Here is an 18,216-nt window from a genome sequence, read left to right as displayed (position 1 = left end):
AGTGGAGCTACCTAGCGGACAGAGGCCGAACTACAACAGACACTCAGTGACGTCACGACAAACACGCGAAGTGTTGGGTGTACATGGCACCAGCAGTTTTGTGTACGTTTCACGATGTGTTCGTTTTCGTTCTGTGGTATAAGTGACGAATATATCTCAAGTGTACGTGTGAGTGACTCGTTTTCGTGGAATAGTTCACGTGATTCTGCAGCTGTGTCGTCGTGTCATTAAGGAAATACGTGTTCTGCCAAAATTTTCTGGATATCACTGAAGTCTGGTAAGTATAGAATAATTTTCATCGTATTGTGTTTAACATTCGACGCAAACAACAGCATTATGCAGTAGTTTCTCAAATTTCTTTGTTATAGCTATTTTTTTTGAAAACAGTTACTGTCACAGGACATTCTGTTCATTTATTCGGCCTTGGCAAACATCGCTTTGCAATTACGTAATGAGGTCGCGCCAAAAACAAACCAGACGTTAAACGTTTTTGTTCCCAGTGATTAATTTTGCAGACAAAATGTTCCCAGAATTCAATAGAGTTCGGTTTACGGTGTATCATTGTGTTAGGCGCACGAGTTCAACGAAGTATCGTGCCAGTGTAATTTCTTGGTAATTCATGTAAATGTCTGTGTCATGTTTTCGAATGCGATAAGAATACTGCATCGAACAACATATCATCAGTCTCTAACAGACTGGTGCCGAAAAAATGGTTTACATTTTCACACAAAACGCGAACATCTGGTACTGTTAGAACAACTACGAAAACAGTGTATCGCCAGCATAGTTGCGTCGATTGTAAGGAATAGCTATTGTTTAATTATGTTTCTGGGTATAAGACAGGTTAGAACTATAAAACTGTCTACGATTATACCTTACGAAAACTATTGCTGAAAAGTATTCAGTAATCCCAAATCGTTGATATAATGTGAGGGCAAACACAGGTGTTAAGAGTGGAATAAATTATATAGTGCGGTTTTTCACGAATCGAAATTGAAAACACTTCATCGTATTATGATTACCTCCATTTCACAAACGAGGTTACATTGCATTTGATAACTAAAAAAGAAATCGGTTCAGAGAAAATGTGTTTGTGACATGTGGGTCGTATTTTGACATTTCAACAGCTGCATATTGAGAGGCAAAGGCCATTGTTGGAGAAATGAATACAGTTTAAGTTATATTGCCGTAGTTATTTCCCTATATTGCTATTTATTGGACAAGAGCCTACGATGGTGCAGCTTTGCGCTATAATTATTAAAGAGCGATTTTTTCAGTGGGCGCAGAGGATAAACAAGCGTGTGTTATGATGTGCCGTGTCTTTGAATAGAAGATTTTTTTGTCATCTGCGGCGCTTTTCTGCCGTGATACACATGCGGGCAAAACTTTTTCTTTGATGGTTTCAAGTTGAACAAATCAAGTTTCGGACGATTGGAGACGCGAGTTACATTCCTTCCTCTGACGTTTCGTACGTTTACGTAGAGTTTCTGTCACGTCGTAACAGCAGTTTTCTGAGCGATCGTAAATATTTAAAAGTTGCTGGGTAATTTAGATGTGGCAGTGTTGTCTATTTTGATACAGATATCATCTACATGCTGGCAACCGCATTCTGACACAAAAAGCGAACGTTGGCTATACTGACGCTTGCACAGCTATTCTTGGCAGCGGATCAGAGGACGTTTCACGCCATACGATAAGCCGGTACCCAGCACGTAGTCTGATGTGAAGCTTCTAGATGAAATTCATCAGTCTATTGAATGACACTGACCCTACACCAAACGAAAGTACGCGCTCTTTAAGGCTGACTCATCGCGTGGGGAATGATGGGTACGAAGGAATAGGTATAAATCCTGAAATTCACTTGAATGAAGCCTCGCGCTAAGTGCCAACTCCTAGCGCTGGTATATTTCCCCGGCAGACATGCAGTGCCAAGAAATGCTATTGAGGAAACTATCGTTGTATAGAAAATACTCAATTACAAATAAAGTATCCTTGTATACAGAGGTATAGGCTGGTGCATGAGCCAGCGAAATTTGAGAATTGACAGATCACACTACAACACAAGAACTTTCAAACCGGGATTCTCTTACGATGGCGTGCAGCATCAAGCAAACTGAAGGACGTAATTCATTTCGCGCAAAGTTCGTTACAGTGCCACCCCTTTCTTTCTCCTAACACTTGACGATCCCCCCGAGGCAAATTTGTGATAGCTAGGTGACAAAGTGGCAAACACGTTCTGTTAGTTGCAGTGACATTTAGTAACGACTCTGGACATTTCCCTTATCTCTAGTTGTTAATGAATGATACGACTATCATTAGATATAAATAACGAACTGAGATAATATGTTTAAATCATGTTTGTTCAAAGTATGAGGGTATGCTGAAAAGTAACGCCTCCGAACTTTTCATGTGAAAACTATGTAAATAAAACAAACTCTGTTAACATTCTACATCATTATTCTTCAAGGGTACGTATTTATTTCTCAACATAGTCACTCTGGTAACTAACACATTTCTCCCGACGAGAGACGAGTTTGTTGGTACTGCCTCTGTAGAATGTTTGACTTGGTGACGGAGCCACAACCTCACCTCTGCTTGCACTGCTTCATTACTGTCAGAGGGGAGTCCTCGTAGGTGTTCTTTAACTTTTGGAAACGTATGAAAACCGGATGGGTCAATGTCGGGATTGTATGGAGGATGATCGATGACGGTGAACCCAAGTTGCCGGATTGTTGCAGATGTCGCAGCTCTCGTGTGTAGTGTGGCATTTTCATTGTTAAGGAGAGGGTTTTCCATGTGTAGACGAACTCTTCGGATTCGAAACTCAATTACATCATGCTGTTTCACACGCACCGACGTAATTACGTTACATACAGCCATGGTACTCGCGTCAATTAGGAGCTCTCTAGCGTTAGATGTCATGAAAAATAAAGATGTAGAATATTAACGTTTTATTTAAACAGATTTAAGAGATTTCACATAAAAATTGCGGTGGCGTTACTTTTGAGCACGCCCTCGTAAATCATCGTTAGATTTACGCGAAATTTAAATCTGCCCCATCGTGCAAGTTGCACAGACACGGTGTGATGTAAGTACGTTTCATCTACTTCGTGACCTCGGCAGGCTGTTCTAAAGCCCAGGATTCCTCTCAGCAAGAGTCACAGAGATTTGATGTTGGGGTACAGGCAGGGCCAGCCTGAGAATTTATAATTTGCCTCTCCTCACTCGTAAACTTTTACCCACGTCAGTTTTGTCTACTAATTGTGACACACTCTGTACACAAATCGCGCACTGTTGCACCAAGCGGCTGCTACTAATTGTGATACATCCTGTACGAAGTCTACACTTGTGACACCTTTGTCGCCCCCAAGCGATGGGCCTTAAACCAGACCTGGATACAGGGAATTCAAGTAGGCTAGCGACAAGTTCGCAGATGCTTCGGAACACCTGAATTCATTGCAGCAATTGTGAGAGCCGTATCAAACAAGTAATTGCTTCGCCAAAACGGTAAGTCTGAAGGTAAAAAACTGTGCAGATGTCACGTACGAGGGCAGCATAAACTCAAAGGATCACCAATTTTGTTCATCTTTCGTGCTATTGTAGCACACACACAGATGTAACAAATGCTGCTCTAGTACGACGCACCTCTCAAGCGCCACCGAGAAATCAAGCTTCATGGTTTTACAAGTTTGTCGGGGGTAGAAAATTCTAAATTCTTAGGTGTGCAAATTGATGAAAACTTAAACTGGAAGATCCATATAGGCAGTAGACCTGGTACAACATTTAGGTTCGGCTACTTTTGCCATAAGAATAATTGTAGTCTCCGAGGATACAGAAGTTGAGTAAGTTAACTTGTTTTAATTCATTTGTGTGTTGCGGGATAATATTCTGGGGTATCTTTTCATGTAGGGAAAAATATTCCATGAACAAAAGAAAATAATTATAGAATTATATGTGGAATTCATAGCCTTACATCTCGGAGGCATCTCTTTAAACACATGGGAATATTAACCACAGCCTCACAGCACATTTATTTGCTTACGATTTTTTTTATCAACAATCAATCTGAGTTTGAGACTAACAGCGATATTCACAAATACAACACTAGAAGAAGATATAATCTGCATTAACCTTTAATGAATCTAACTTCGGCACATGGTCGTCCCCAGAAATTTGTCATGGGCCAGAAGGTTGGGGGCAGATCAAAACTGCCATTTTTGCACAAGTTATATATCTGTGTAGTGAGCAAGCAGTAAAGGAAACAAAAGAAAAATTCGGAGTAGGAATTAAAAACCATGGAGAAGAAATAAAAACTTTGAGGTTCACCGATGACACTGTAATTATGTCAGAGACAGTAAAGGAACCGGAAGAGCAGTTGAACGGAATGGACAGTGTCTTGAAAGGAGAATATAAGATGAACATCAACAAAAGCAAAACAAGGATAATGGAATGTAGTTGAATTAAGTCGGGTGATACTGAGGGAATTAGATAAGGAAATGAGACACTTAAAGTAGTAGATGAGTTTTGCTATTTTGGGAGCAAAATAACTGATGATGGCTGAAGCAGAGAGGATATAAAATGTAGACTGCCAATGGCAAGGAAAGTGTTTCTGAAGAAGAGAAATTTGTCAACATCGAGTATAGATTTAACTACCAGGAAGTCTTTCCTGAAAAGATTTGTATGGAAGTGAAACATGGACGTTAAATAGTTTAGACAGGAAGAGAATAGAGGCTTTCGAAATGTGGTGCTACAGAAGAATGCTGAAGATTAGATGGATAGATCATGTAACTAATGAGGAGGTACTGAATAGAATTGGGGAGAAGAGGAATTTGTGGCACAACTTGACTAGAAGAAGGGATCGGTTGGTAGGACATATTCTGAGGCACCAAGGCATCACCGATTTAGTACTGGAGGGCAGCGTGGAGGGTAAAAATCGTAGAGGGAGACCAAGAGATGAATACGCTAAGCAGATTCAGAAGGATGTAGGGTGCAGTAGGTACCGGGAGATGAAGAAGCTTGCACGGGATAGAGTAGCATGGAGAGGTGCATCAAACCAGTCTCAGGACTGAAGACAACAACAACAATAATTAATTCTCAACACGGATCTCTTCACTGTTCGACGAGTCATCAGTTTTTAAATGCCATAAGTCAAATCAGGTAGAACCCACTGATTTTCAACTTTTTGTGTCAGAAACTTCGGCAACTAGTATCTACTCTGTACTCAATATATAGTTTACCAAAATTATTCTAATCCATTTTTCCTCTTGGAGTCGTTTGCTACAAGTACGGAATCCCGTCAACCGGTTGTACGACTCCATTGTGGATGTATACTACACACATCAAAAAAAGTTTTGCATCACCTCAAATCCGAGAGTTCCGGAACCTGTACAGAAAAATGGAATAGAGATCAACATAAACATCATTTCCGCCCTTTTTATTGCTCATAAAAATCGCACATTGCATGTTGTACCACCTTACAGCAAGACCTTCATAGGTAGTGGTCCAGATTGCTGTACACACCGGTACATCGAGCACCCAGTAGCACGTCCTCTTGCATTGATGCAAGCCTGTATTCGTCGTGGCATACTATTCCCAAGTTCATCAAGGCACTGTTGGTCCAGATTGTTCCACTCCTCAACGGCTATTCGGCGTAGATCCCTCAGAGTGGTTGGTGGGTCACGTCGTCCATAAACAGCCATTTTCAATCTATCCCAGGCATGTTCTATAGGGTTCATGTCTGAAGAACTGTAGGCCACTCTAGTCGAGCGATGTCGTTATCCTGAAGGAAGTCATTCACAAAATGTGCACGATGAGGGCGTGAATTGTCGTCCAAGACAAATGCCTCGCCAATATGCTGCCGATATGGTTGCACTATCGGTCGGAGGAGGGCATTCACGTATCGTACAGCCGTTATGGCGCCTTCATTGACGACTAGCGGCGTACATCGGCCCCACATAATGCCACCCCAAAACATCAGGGAACTTCCACCTTCCTGCACTCGATGGACAATGTTTCTAAGGCGTTCAACCTGACCGGGCTGCCTCCAAACACGTCTCCGACGATTGTGTGGTTGAAAGCATATGCGACACTCATCGGTGCAGAGAACGTGATGCCAATCCTGACCGGCCCATTCCGCATGTTCTTGGGACCATCTGTACCGCGCTGCATGGTGTCGTGGTTGCAAAGATGGACGTCTGGAGTGAAGTTGCGCATCATGCAGCCTATTGCACACAGTTTGAGTCGTAACACGACGTCCTGTGGCTGCACGAAAAGTATTATTCAACATGGTGGCGTTGCTGTCAGTGTCCCTCCGAGACATAATCCGTAGTTAGCGGTCATCCACTGCAATACTAGCCCTGGGGCGGCCTGAGCGAAGTATGTCATCGACAGTTCTTGTCTATCTGTATCTCCTCCATGTCCAAACAACATCGCATTGGTTTACTCCGAGACGCCTGGACACTTCACTTATTGAGAACCCTTCCTGGCACAAAGTAACAATGCGGACGCGATCGAACCGCGGTATTGAGCGTCTAGACATGGTTGAACTACAGACAACACGAGCCGTGTACCTCCTTCCTGGTGGAATGATTGGAACTGATCGGCTGTCGGGCCCCATCCGTCCGATAGGCGCTGCTCATGCATGGTTGTTTACATCTTTGGGCGGGTTTAGTGACATCTCTGTGCAGTCAAAGGGACTGTGTCTGTGCTACAGTATCCACAGTCAACGTCTCTCTTCAGGAGTTCTGGGAACCAGGGTGATTCAAAACTTTTTTTGGTGCGTGTATTAACTTTTGTTTGCGTTGTTTATAAATTACTAACTGATAAACCCGACACTGTTCGGGTATTCATTTTGCCAATTTTCTATTAGAAACGAAAACAAAATTTGAAATTATGAACCAGTCGTACAAATAAATGCATAATGTACGTATGTATAAGTGCAGCTGCTTCGCATGTCTACGAAGCGATTTTGTAAACGTCTCTATGGCAACTTCTCTTCCTAGGTATAAAGACAGTTATTGGCGTCGCAGTTGAAAGCGCTGGCAGGTGTTGGGGATTTCCTTAAGTTGTCTTGTTAGCAGTAAAGAATAAATATATTAAAACATCATGATATGGCATGTTTTCACGCATCTCAGTGTTTTTGACGTCATATCTCCTGAATTTTGTGTGGTACCACGATATAATTTTCTAGGTGCATTTAGCGGCATATGTGGATACTGTCTGCGAAATTTATTCCGACAGGTAATAAATTTAAACGTCATGCATGATGCAACAGTTTTTCACGCATCTCATTTTTTATGACGTCCTATTTCCTGAATGATGGTGGTTCTCACCTCCACAACGATTGTTGCTTGACCAAGACTGGTTGAAATAGGTGTAGTTGTTTAGGAGGCGATGTGGAACATACACACATTTTTGTCTTATTTGTGTTAACTTTTGTTCTCCTTCTAATCTGCTTTACTATGTTCTTCCGTACATTGTTGAACCTGTAATGATATAGTGACATTTTAGTTTCTCAAATTTGCTGTATGCTTTAAAGCTTCAGGTTGATTAGTCAAGCAAAGGTAGAGACGGACTACTCACGCGCCCTTCCCATAACGGTAACCACTGGGAACTGTTGCATCAACCTAGCACCAGAAAACTGTGCTGGATGACTGTAGGAGAGCCTAGTGATCAAAACGTAACAGCCATTGATATGTTTTTTCAAAGACCTTTCGAATAAAACGGCGGGAGCACAATAACATGGATTGTAAGTAACAGCAGTGTACAGGATTAACACCGAGTATTAAGCCAGGTTTACCGCAGCGAACATTAGCGAACGAGCATTCACTGTGGTGTAACAGCATTCAGCCTTGTTCGGTTCGCATACCCAGGTGTTCGTGTTCGGCTGATTGCCTGTATCTCAGCGAACCATAAAACGAATCGTCCATAGCGCAGAGGGTATTCATCTTTTGTTTGCACGCGAAATACTGTTGTTAATGGCTTGAGTTGAATGAACAACGTAGTGGTCAGAACAGAATGTAATATTGCTAATACAGTGTTTCACAGTTCCTATTACAGGCTTCTAGGGGTTGTAGAACGCTTACCTGGAAATGCACCGTTTGGAGAATGGACCACTTTCAAATTTCCCGCTTCACGGCACATACACAAATTGAGAGGCCGCCGCCTTCGGCCGCTTTCGTAATTACGATATCACATACCGCCACACCGTACTACTTTTGCCCAACTACAACAACGGCTGCGAGAAACTAGTACGTTCGCAACTAAAGCCCGTTTTACACGGGCGACTTTCTGGTCAAAATCGGCTACTCGAAGGTTGTGCTCTTTTCTTGCCTGCCGTGTAAATCAGCAACCAACCACGACCCGAGCATGTGTATGACGTCAGTAATCTAGGGATTGTGACGAGTGTAGAGTTCTAAATTTCCGATGATGCACACTGCTGTTTCATGGACTATAGCTGTTGTGGCGTAAAGTTAAGCGCCGGCACGCCAGTCGGGAACGATAGAGCAGAGAGGGCTGTGACAAGACGTCAGCCAATCGCACGTTAACCGACCCCTCTCCAGGACGGCAACGCAACAACAGCGGCCCCGATGCGAAGAGGACATAACGCCGCGCGGGACTGGTCGCGGCCGAGTCGAACAGCAAGCAGCCTCAAGACTAACGAGTAGCATAGAAGCATAAAAGCTCAATACTTCGCTTGAACCCTCTGTGTCTCAGACTTTGGAATTGTTGTGCAGAAGAAACTTAATTATTTCGTATGTCACTTGCGACACATTGGTGTAACACAAAGTTAAGTATTATAATTGCTCGTTTTGTAATAAAACTCATTAATAAGATTTATTTGAATGTTGTCTAGCAATTCCAGAAAGCAGGTTTCCTAGACACCCCATATTGACGACTAGGCAGGTTTTAACAATAGTGGCGTCTGCTAACATGGGAAATAATACCCTGTTCTGATCGATCTCATTCCTATTACAGAAAATGATTTTGTGTTTTCATATCTTCTTAATCTTTATTATGTTGTTAGCTTTGTTTTCGTGGCACACTGAAAAGTTACACAACTTCTTGGCATTTTTCCGTACTCGTCCAACAAGAGACAAAATATGTGAAAGTAAAAATTACTTACGTTTTACAGAGAAAAAACCTAGACTATGCACAAATAAGAATGTAAATAGATACACGTGCTTTAATCAATATTAGTTCAACAGTGAAAAAGTCAGAATTATTAGGTATGAAAAATAATTTTCGTTGTTATTTGGCATTTAGCAAGAAAACAAGATACAAAGAATAGAGCACAAAAGCCGCTATTTACTGCGTTCTACAAATTGCCCGACGTGTTTGCAAATGCATATTCTCTTGAGCTAATAAGTGTATATGTTCTGTAATGATTGGATGGTACTGTTCCTATTCTTTTAGTTCTCAGGAGCGCGAACAATTTACCCCACGACTATTGGCAAAAACTTCCAGTGCTCTTATCAATAATAAATACTATTGTCATTGCTTCTTCCTAAACTTTATTACTATATTTCGATTTTTCCGTAAAAACGTCGTTTTCACTATCCAGATGCCAAATAGTACAGCAGTCCACTCTCAACACCGGCAATTTTGGCCCTGACGTGTAAACGAAAATGACCACTCAATACAGACAACACTAAGTACGGGAATAAAACGCCAGAGGCGTTACAGTAGACACACTTGTTTCCAATGGTCAATTGAGACAAGAACGTCGAACGTGTAAAAGGGCTGATTAGTGGTGCTCCAAGGACGTGCCGCAATCTTGACTTAGAGACGATGTGCTTCGTCGTGTAGAAGAGAATCTGACGACGATTACTCGGAACATTGGTCATGCGATGGTCTCCTGTAAATCACAAAGGTCGGAGCTCATTATCCAAATGGTACATTTCCAGACGTGGATGCCTTATCAGAACGTTATCTACTAAGCCCACTCCACAACTCCTGTAACAGGAATTGTGAAGTGCCCTGTAGAAGAATATAGGAGCTTGTAGGACACAACAAATCAACAGCACGAAATGTCGAACAAAAAGAAATATGTTTGGTAGAAAGCAGCCGAACCACTCAAAGGTCCGACTGGGGAGATGGCAAAGACAATAAATTCATTATTTGCCTTCATCAAGTGGGAGCGCAATGAAGATGCACAAGCCATTGTATTTCTTTTTAATAAAAATGAACAGCACGAGAAATTTCGATGAAAATAAACGAAAACGAATCTGTATTCATTTTGTTGGCTAATGTAAAATTGAAAATATACGAAAGAACTGACCATTCGTGGCTTACGCTCAAAGCTGCTGCCAGTACATTAGAGATGTATCACTGTTATTTGTGATATAACAACTAAATAAATAAAAATCGTTTTCCCCTCGGTCACAGCGTCTCTCTTCAAGAAACTACGTAGCAGATTTCATCAAGCCATACGCATATTTTACAATACAGTACTCGTAAATCATTAATATTATTTTTAATTTAATTAAATCGCTCAGTTCTTTGCGCATGTCACTGCAGACATCACGAAATGTCTGAGATGTAACAGCTCTTGAAATTCAAAATAATTACTAACTTAATTGTCTCCAGCTTCTAAGCAGTAGAATATATTTCTCGTCAGCAATTAGTGACCTACTTTTAAATTTCCACTCTAAATTGCTATAAGAAGCCAGCACAAAACGTCACCGACATATGTACAAAATTTTGGAAAAATGCGAAGCAAGGCTGGAACTGCAATCCAGTGATAACGTCTCATATTTGCCTGAAAATCCAGACACCACGCCATTTTGCTTGTTTGGTCAAAACTAGCGCGCTCACCAGGCGAAATAATCATTTGTGCGAATCATAATTGTGCATCGCGACTCTAACCAATATTATGTCGAGTGAAACCTGTGAATAGCCCGATCAAAATTACTTGATAGTTGACACTTAACGCATTGTAGCTGGTTTCCTCCAATCAGAGCAGTTGTATGCCAATTAATTCACTTCTATTTCCTTGTTGGCTTTCTTTCTTGCTTGCTTGATATGTTTGGACCTGTAATCCTGTGTCTGGCCCTTTTATTTCGTATTTCATCACACATGATAACTGCACCAAAAACAACACACACACACACACACACACACACACACACACACACACACACGACGATGCTAACGAAATACACACGTTTCATACACAGATCTAGCCAAACACTGCTGAATCCTTTCGACAAGACGCGATTCAGCGTCACTTATATAGTTATTACAATCACACAGATCGGGTTACACTACATAAGCTCGCACGATATTGCTTGAAGATGAATTTTTAAAGGTTGTCAATTTAACGTTGCGACTGGGACACAAAAGTCATAGATACGACAGCTTTCTGCAGTATAATGACATAGCGTAGTAGTTAGTGTATTAACTGAAGAATAGAAGGTCGAAGGTAAAATGCTGCGAGACCTTTTACTTTTCTGAATGTAAAAAAACTTCGATTATCATTTTTATTCACTGTTTCGGTTTAAACGTAATATTTTTATTTCTAATACTTTGCTGCGTCATTTTCATCATCATATTGCCGTTTTGTTTGCTCTTATTTTTCTTCCTATCATTCTTTTTTCATCTGTAATCTGCTTGTGTCGCCTATAATCTGCAACTGAATGCCAGCCAGGACTGCTCATCGGTTGGTAACGCGACATCCCGTGTAGCCAGTGTGAGGACAGGTAACCAGTGACAGCGAGAAATCCGTTTCCTTTTACCGTTAAAACTTAAATTTTGCTGCGGAAGATGGCTGTGCGAACAAACACATTATGAAATTTTCCTGTCTTGAGTTTGCTCGTAGAAGTTAGCCTTAAATGTCGTCAACAGAGCGATCGTGATTGTAGTTCTGCGCAGATTGTTGATCGCCGTTTTTTTCGTATCCATTACGCATCACGAGGCTGTAGTTAGATTAGGACATGAGTTTAAATTCAGGGCTACAAAACCGTCGTCTGCCGTAATTCAGCCATTGGTCACTTAAAACCAGGTTTCGACAGAGCATCTCGCATATCTGTCATACTTCGCGGTGGCTGCTTCCAACGTTGCTTCGCGTTTCACGTTAGCAGCATTTGAGAAGTGATCCGTCGTGTATGTGTGTAGCCTATAACCTAGCAGTAGCGTGGAGCGCATGAGGCAACAGTCTAGGGGCAAGAGACAGACGTCAGCTATCAAGTAAGTTTAATCGGTCTATAGTGATTATTGGCTCCAAAAAATAAATACAGCAGTAACACAGCGTTCTTAGGCTCTGAGCACTATGGGACTCAACTGCTGAGGTCATTAGTCCCCTAGAACTTAGAACTAGTTAAACCTAACTAACCTAAGGACATCACAAACATCCATGCCCGAGGCAGGATTCGAACCTGCGACCGTAGCGGTCTTGCGGTTCCAGACTGCAGCGCCTTTAACCGCACGGCCACTTCGGCCGGCACAGCGTTCTTAGGGTTGGCATGCTATGTTCTTTGTTTTTCGTGTTATCTTCTGTTAGCTCCAGTATAAACGCTTGGTCAGAGTTGCAAGCGAAGGGTAGCGAACACGGCAAATTATGTACGAATGCTAGTTCGCTTGTGTTCGCTTCCAGTCGCTCCGAAGTAAACGAGGTTTTCAAAGGCAGCATGGTCGCCCCTAATCGTCGTTTGTATATGCACACGCCAGTAACTACGTCCGACGTCAGTGTGATAAAGAAAATAAATTAAAAAAACGCGTTGGTGATATAACTCGCATCGTGCTACAATGCAGGAATTTAGAAAGCAACGAATACCACGTATCGGTAACACCAAAAACATTAGTTGATTCCGAATACAACTCAGAGACAGAACCGTTGGACCAACCGGACCAGCCCCGTCTCCTCGGGTATTACAGTAGATCCTGAACGAGAGAACAGAAACTGAGGTATTAGCGCAGCTTGTCTGTGTGTTGTTATCAATAAACTTTCCTCTTGTGATGTTGGTACTCGTTGCACAGTAAAATCACTCAGGTGTCAAGTTGCTCTGTGGACTACTCCCTTTTAAAGAGTTTTTAAAAGCGGTCACGTTGTATGTGCTTCGTTCAAACCGTAAAGCATGATGTCATGGAACTATTATGTTGGGCAAAAAGAATTTTTTAATTTATTTTCATACTTTTTCCAGAAACTTATGTTTCCATCATCAGTGCTGGATTATGTGTCATACCACATATAAGAATTACCACTATTAATTCCCGGAAAAGATCTATCTGCGCGTGCTCCATACTCAGCTATGTTATAACTGCAATGCAGTAGCCCTTATATATGGTATACAGACTTTCTGGCGCATCATGCGGCATTGATAATGAAATCATTAGTATCTGGTATCAGTATTCCGATAAATTTATAGGAGTTCGATCTTGTTTCCCTATAAGATGGGATATGGTGTATGTCCAGTAGTAAATAACCTTCTCAAGTAACTTCTGCAAGCACGTACAGAGGTGTTTACTTGCATAAGTTTACTTCTGCATGTCTCTTGAACAAATTGATTTTAGAAAATTGCAGTACTTGTAGAAGTGTTTCCACTACAGTCACATGGTAAGATAGACATTTGGAAGTTTACGATGTCATGCTTAAAAACCAGAGCAGCCGTCATCGTTGTTGCATTATTTATTGGAGACAAATCACCACAGAACACAAGAAGTTAGGAAAAAAGAAATGTTTTGGTAAATAAGTGGATACAGAGGCGTACATAAGTTATCAAGAACAACCCGCCTTTGTGGCCGAGGTCACTAACACGCTTGTGCGGTGGCGCTCGACCCAGGGGTAAGCCAGTGTGAATCCTGGCGGAGCAAAAAGTTTTCACTGCCGGAATTTGGCCGACAAGAGATGTGGAGGTGGTGGCGTAAAGTTCTCGCTCACCAGACTTTGCGCCAATGTCCTGGTTTAAATGCCAAACCTCCCTACGGTGTCTCTTGAAGAGAATGCATGATACACTGATGATAGTGATATCGCCAGTCGGACGGGGACGTTAAGCTTGACGGCCCCCTTGGTGCTATTCGTGAGGAGTGGGCTATGTGCTGGCGCCGTATTTCAGCGTCTCCCTTCTCTCATCCATCATCGTTCAACACCAACATTCCTCTACAGACTCGCACACAACACGTAAGTGTAGTATTTTTGGAGCCTGCTGCAAAATAACTAAACACAGAACTACACTCGGAAGACTCCGCTCAGATTAAAAGCTTTCTGAGAACGTCGTATTCAGGTTTCGAACGCCTGTTGTCTGTTGTGGAATGAAATACTCGAAAACAGGATACTGAAATGTGGCAGGCAGTATTTACTATTTTTTAACAAATGTAATACGTGTGTGTTTACGCTAACATTAAAAAATGAACTAAAATTTAAAGACGTCTGTACCGCCTTTCTACTTCCCCTTCTGAGGAAAAGGTAATCGGTAAATTCATTTCACACTTCCGTGTCTGATGGTGACCAATTATACAGGGTGTTCGGTAGTTCCCGTTGCAAACTTCCAGGCCTTGTAGTGGGCGGAGTGAGTGCATAATATGTCCAGAAATGTCATCCAACGACTTTACAGAGGGTGAAAGTTACAGGCACCGTCGCCTGTAAATGTATGTACGAGGGTTGGAACTTTAATTTATTTACACTTCATACAAATTAGATACGTGTTTCCATGTTTTACTGACCTACAAAGTAGTCACTAGCATTGTGTATAAGCCGTTGCCAGCGATGTGGAAGTCGTAGGATGCTCTTAGCAGTGCCAGTTGTGTTGACAGTTCGAGCGGCGCGGTCTCTTGCCCGACGAATTTGTAGCAGTTCTGAAGCGAATGTCGTGAAGTGTTTCCTTCAGTTTAGAAATCGAGTTGAACTCACGAGGACTTAGGGGACTGCACTAGGTGGTATACCACTTAGCAGCCCCATCAGTGAAACAAATCAGTAACAGCTTGCACTGTACGTGCTTCAGCACTGTCCTGCAAAATGATGGTCAGGTCCTGCAGAAAGTGTCATCATTTCTGTCTGTGAGCTGGTCGTAGGTTGTGTCCCAAAATGAACAGCATAGAGACAGAAGTGATCACACTTTCTGCAGGACCTGGCCATCATTTTGCAGGACAATGCTCAAGCACGTACAGTGCAAGCTGTTACTGATTTGTTTGACTGATGGGACTGCTAAGTGCTATACCACCTACTCCAGTCCCCTGACTTAAGCCCTGGTGAGTTCAACTCGATTTCTGAACGTACGCGCCGCTTCGTCACGTAGAAGAGAATCCACCGACGTGTACTCAAAACACTGCTCATGTGATGGTCTCCTGTAGATCACAAAGGTCAGAGCTCATTATCCAAGCGGTACATTTTCAAACATGGGTACCATATCAAAACTGATACATTTGTTTGAGCACGTCTATCTTTGCGCCGTTCTCCTTTTCGACGCTGACATTTTTGTACCGGTACTAAACATACAAAACTTCTGCAAGTTTGAGAAAAACTATCAATAACTGGCAAGTTAGGCAAGTATTTGCAGGAAGATGCAAGAAACTTTCCACTAACTTGCACGCGACTAGCAAGTTTACTTGCAAGTACGCACACGCCTTTATACAGCTGCGGACCCGACACAAGCTTCCACCACGTCGAAACGCATCAAGATAAAAGTCTTGGTTGTGAACGGGTTATTGACGAAAGATATTCATCTAAAGTTGGTGAAGGTTTTTGAGGCGAGTGTCTCTCCTTCGGTTAGGAGAGGGCTGTTATTTTGTCCAGTTAAGAAAAGAGTTATTGAATTCAAACGCGAGAGTATTTGGCATGAAAATGATCCACGTGAAGGCAAACCCAAAACTGCAACAATTCACGAAAACGTAGAGAAAAAGCAAAGCGTGGTACTAAATGGACGACGCTATAAGTGTAACAGAAGAAAGAGTGCACTGCATTTTTCATGGAGAATTGACCATTAGAAATTCGTTGACGTGGGTGAGACGTTAATCCTCCACGTCACAGTAGAAATCAAAATTCGAGTCAGAGCAGGGTGTCGAAATTGGCGGCCTCCTCCAAAAAATGTGAAGACGATAGTGAACACCGGTGTTGCCTGACTTTAAAAGGGAATTCTTATTGACTGCTTTCCTAAGTGTATACTATAAATAGTTATGTAACTCGTCCGGACCCACTTGATCTACAAGGGGCGCTCAATAAGTAATGCAGTACATTTGTTTCCGAAAGCACGTGATTTTATTCAATATTCCAATACACCATGTTATTCCCTACTCTGTTGGCCGCAGAACCCTATTTTTTAAAACAATCTGCGCTGAATGCGATAGTCTTACACAATCGTACTGGGCTCTTTATTCGCACGAAGTAATGGCCGCTATCGACAGGGGATGTCAAGTTGATTCCGTATTTCTGGATTTCCGGAAGGCTTTTGACACCGTTCCTCACAAGCGACTTCTAATCAAGCTGCGGGCCTATGGGGTATCGTCTCAGTTGTGTGACTGAATTCGTGATTTCCTGTCAGGAAGGTCGCAGTTCGTAGTAATAGACGGCAAATCATCAAGTAAAACTGAAGTGATATCAGGTGTTCCCCAGGGAAGCGTCCTGGGACCTCTGCTGTTCCTGATCTATATAAATGACCTGGGTGACAATCTGAGCAGTTCTCTTAGGTTGTTCGTAGATGATGCTGTAATTTACCGTCTAGTAAGGTCATCCGAAGACCAGTATCAGTTGCAAAGCGATTTAGAAAAGATTGCTGTATGGAGTGGCAGGTGGCAGTTGACGCTAAATAACGAAAAGTGTGAGGTGATCCACATGAGTTCCAAAAGAAATCCGTTGGAATTCGATTACTCGATAAATAGTACAATTCTCAAGGCTGTCAATTCAACAAAGTACCTGGGTGTTAAAATTACGAACAACTTCAGTTGGAAAGGCCACATAGATAATATTGTGGAGAAGGCGAGCCAAAGGTTGCGTTTCATTGGCAGGACACTTAGAAGATGCAACAAGTCCACTAAAGAGACAGCTTACACTACACTCGTTCGTCCTCTGTTAGAATATTGCTGCGCAGTGTGGGATCCTTACCAGGTGGGATTGACAGAGGACATCGAAAGGGTGCAAAAAAGGGCAACTCGTTTTGTATTATCACATAATATGGGAGAGAGTGTGGCAGATATGATACGCGAGTTGGGATGGAAGTCATTAAAGCAAAGACGTTTTTCATCGCGGCGAGATCTATTTACGAAATTTCAGTCACCGACTTTCTCTTGCGAATGCGAAAATATTTTGTTGAGCCCAACCTACATAGGTAGGAATGATCATCAAAATAAAATAAGAGAAATCAGAGCTCGAACAGAAAGGTTTAGGTGCTCGTTTTTCCCGCGCGCTGTTCGGGAGTGGAATGGTAGAGAGATAGTATGATTGTGGTTCGATGAAGCCTCTGCTAAGCACTTAAATGTGGATTGCAGAGTAATCATGTAGATGTAGATATGTCCGCAAGACACCGCTCTACTGGTAAACATCGGAGCCAACGTCTTGCAGCATCAACAACCTCATCATCCACGTACTGCTTCCCGCGGGCGCACCTTCATTGGGCCAGGCAGACGGAAGTCTGAAGATGGAAGATCAGGGCTGTAGGGTGGATAAGGAAGAACAGTCCAGTGGAGTTTTGTGAGCTCCTCCTGCATCTGAAGGCGGCCAGGTTCGCGCGACCTCGTTACAATGATGACAGGCGCCTCGCCCAACGACTCCCCGTGCTTTTGTTTCCTCTTAGGTCTCCGTAGACATTCTGCAGGCGCCTATGTATGTCTGCGCTGCTCCGAATTCTGCTAAAAGAAACTCAACGAGAGCTCTCTGCTTGGAATGCACCTGCGCTACAGACGCCGTTTTGGAGGCTGCGTATAGCGCCGTCACCTATCGGAGCTTCATGAAACTGTATGGGCTGAAGCGGGAGTATTCCATGATGTCCCACAACAAATTACACAATTTTTCAGCCGATACTGGTCGAGAAAGAAATGTATTGCATTACTTATTGAACTCCCCTCATGTTACATTTGCATACTGCAAGCCGCCTGGTGGTTTGTACCTTGCGTACCACTACATTCTCCACTGTTCCTATTCAAGGCGCGAACGATTCTTGGGAACAGCGATTTTTTTTTAAGCCTCAGTGTGACGCCAAATCTGATTTTATCTTCATCGTCCCTGAGCGACGTATGCATAAGGAGAAGCAATGTGTTGAAGGAGCGTACGGTTTCGGAAATTTATCAACA

The 18,216-nt window shown here is 42.5% G+C and overlaps 1 protein-coding gene across 1 annotated transcript in view; it reads left to right on the top strand.

Annotated features, from left to right (window-relative positions):
- Nucleotides 1-57: 57 nt before the first annotated feature.
- The window catches only part of LOC126480777 (protein cycle), a 1,000,752-nt gene continuing 982,593 nt past the window's right edge, over nucleotides 58-18,216 (top strand). The window contains exon 1 of the mRNA XM_050104079.1: nucleotides 58-277. The gene's annotated coding sequence lies outside the window, so the exon portion shown is untranslated. The remainder of the gene's footprint in view (nucleotides 278-18,216) is intronic.

The sequence above is a fragment of the Schistocerca serialis genome, chromosome 5, assembly GCF_023864345.2.
Source record: "Schistocerca serialis cubense isolate TAMUIC-IGC-003099 chromosome 5, iqSchSeri2.2, whole genome shotgun sequence".
In the NCBI taxonomy this organism is placed as follows: Eukaryota; Metazoa; Arthropoda; class Insecta; order Orthoptera; family Acrididae; genus Schistocerca; species Schistocerca serialis.
The sequence above is the reverse complement of the archived record's forward strand: the minus strand, read 5'-3'. Positions and strand labels throughout refer to the sequence as shown.